The sequence below is a fragment of the Phytophthora infestans genome, genomic scaffold (assembly GCF_000142945.1).
Source record: "Phytophthora infestans T30-4 supercont1.133 genomic scaffold, whole genome shotgun sequence".
Classification (NCBI taxonomy): Eukaryota; Oomycota; class Peronosporomycetes; order Peronosporales; family Peronosporaceae; genus Phytophthora; species Phytophthora infestans.
In genome coordinates, this window is record NW_003303626.1 from 160,850 (window position 1) to 163,834 (window position 2,985).

The window sequence follows — 2,985 nt, forward strand, 5'->3', positions numbered from 1 at the left end:
CCGGGCGAGAACATGGATCAGCAAAGTCAAGTCGGACCTCATAAGAGATCAAGCGTCGGATGCTGAGAAGTGTCTGACCTTTGCGGATCTACTAGCGGGGCCAGCCAGGAACTGGTATCGGCAGCTGGGCAGATCCACCAGGAACAAGTGGCCAGATTTGCTGCGCAGTTTCCAGACCCAGTACTGTGGACTGGGAGTGTCGGTGGCACGACAATACTACCATGCTCGCCGCAGATCGGATGAATCCCCGCTAGAGTACCTACATCGAATAAATGTGGCCGGTCTACGGGCTAAGTTGAAGATCAAGGATGGGGGATCCAAGGTACTGCGGGAACACGTGGATCATTTCTTGCACGTAGTCTGCAACTCTTTAAAAGGGTGCTTCTATCAATAGCTACTCAGCCTGACCACACCGTGTTCTTTATTCGGATTAAGAGGCGGTAATGCTTTCGTCGCCAGTCCGATTGCCAGTAGACGTCACCGAAAGCATCAGATGTGGGATAAACGAGATGGCTAGATCGTGCGCGAAATTCTGTGTTCATTCAGGTCAAATAGCCAGCTCGCGCAATTACGCATTTAGAGTATGTCTTTACCGAAAAGAGAAATTGCCGACAAGAAGCATGAATCTCCAGACTGTGGCAGCTAGCTGTGCACTTAGCCCATCTACACTTTCTTCAATGTGGACTATGTGAAGGTGCTCACTTCAGTCTATTATTGGCTATGTATGCATTGCCCTCCATCGCAGACGTGGATTTGTGCTGTGGTGATCAAAAGGACAAGGACGTGGGTGAAGAGAAGCACGAAGCCAGTATGCACGACCACCCCGTATGTCCGGAGTGTCTAACGCTTGTAAATGAGCGTGGTGGAACTGTTGGAAGGTTTTGAAGGGAGCGTAGTGGTTAGTGCGAGGCGGCGTGCGTGGCGTATGTGGCTGTAGGTGTTCTGTGCAGTTGTGTTCATGGGTGTGTCTGATTTTGTGGTGGGAGCTATGTTTTTGTCGTCAGTGTGCCCGAGCGGTCTAAGGGGGTAGACTCAAGTTCTACTGTGTTCGCACTCGGTTCGAATCCCACCGCTGACATACGTACTCCATTTCGTGTGGCCTCTCTCGCCACTGCTCTTGTCCTTGTTGTCGGGGTGGCGAATGTTTGTCAGTGTTTCTTCGCATTAGACACTCCCCTTTTTGCGTATGCTAGTCATTGGCTGCACCGTGTCGTCCCCCTAGCTGCACCACAGAAAGTCAGCGCGTGATAACCAAAAAACGTCGTGGAACAGAGGGCAAGGCTCAATAACAGGTAGTTCGAGCCGCGAATCGACCTATCAGCTAAAGTGCTCTGATCCGATTCCATACGGTCCTCTTCTTGCACGTAGTCTGCAACTCTTTAAAAGGGTGCTTCTATCAATAGCTACTCAGCCTGACCACACCGTGTTCTTTATTCGGATTAAGAGGCGGTAATGCTTTCGTCGCCAGTCCGATTGCCAGTAGACATCACCGAAAGCATCAGATGTGGGATAAACGAGATGGCTAGATCGTGCGCGAAATTCTGTGTTCATTCAGGTCAAAGAGCCAACTCGCGCAATTACGCATTTAGAGTATGTCTTTACCGAAAAGAGAAATTGCCGACAAGAAGCATGAATCTCCAGACTGTGGTAGCTGGCTGTGCACTTAGCCCATCTACACTTTTTCAATGTGGACTATGTGAAGGTGCTCACTTCAGTCTATTATTGGCTATGTATGCATTGCCCTCCATCGCAGACGTGGATTTGTGCTGTGGTGATCAAAAGGACAAGGACGTGGGTGAAGAGAAGCACGAAGCCAGTATGCACGACCACCCCGTATGTCCGGAGTGTCTAACGCTTGTAAATGAGCGTGGTGGGAACTGTTGGAAGGTTCTGAAGGGAGCGTAGTGGTTAGTGCGAGGCGGCGTGCGTGGCGTATGTGGCTGTAGGTGTTCTGTGCAGTTGTGTTCATGGGTGTGTCTGATTTTGTGGTGGGAGCTATGTTTTTGTCGTCAGTGTGCCCGAGCGGTCTAAGGGGGTAGACTCAAGTTCTACTGTGTTCGCACTCGTGGGTTCAAATCCCACCGCTGACATACGTACTCCATTTCGTGTGGCCTCTCTCGCCACTGCTCTTGTCCTTGTTGCCGGGGTGGCGAATGTTTGTCAGTGTTTCTTCGCATTAGACACTCCCTTTTTTGCGTATGCTAGTCATTGGCTGCACCGTGTCGTCCCCCTAGCTGCACCACAGAAAGTCAGCGCGTGATAACCAAAAAACGTCGTGGAACAGAGGGCAAGGCTCAATAACAGGTAGTTCGAGCCGCGAATCGACCTATCAGCTAAAGTGCTCTGATCCGATTCCATACGGTCCTCTTCTTGCACGCAGTCTGCAACTCTTTAAAAGGGTGCTTCTATCAATAGCTACTCAGCCTGACCACACCGTGTTCTTTATTCGGATTAAGAGGCGGTAATGCTTTCGTCGCCAGTCCGATTGCCAGTAGACATCACCGAAAGCATCAGATGTGGGATAAACGAGATGGCTAGATCGTGCGCGAAATTCTGTGTTCATTCAGGTCAAATAGCCAACTCGCGCAATTACGCATTTAGAGTATGTCTTTACCGAAAAGAGAAATTGCCGACAAGAAGCATGAATCTCCAGACTGTGGCAGCTGGCTGTGCACTTAGCCCATCTACACTTTCTTCAATGTGGACTATGTGAAGGTGCTCACTTCAGTCTATTATTGGCTATGTATGCATTGCCCTCCATCGCAGACGTGGATTTGTGCTGTGGTGATCAAAAGGACAAGGACGTGGGTGAAGAGAAGCACGAAGCCAGTATGCACGACCACCCCGTATGTCCAAAGTGTCTAACGCTTGTAAATGAGCGTGGTGGAACTGTTGGAAGGTTTTGAAGGGAGCGTAGTGGTTAGTGCGAGGTGGCGTGCGTGGCGTATGTGGCTGTAGGTGTTCTGTGCAGTTGTGTTCATGGGA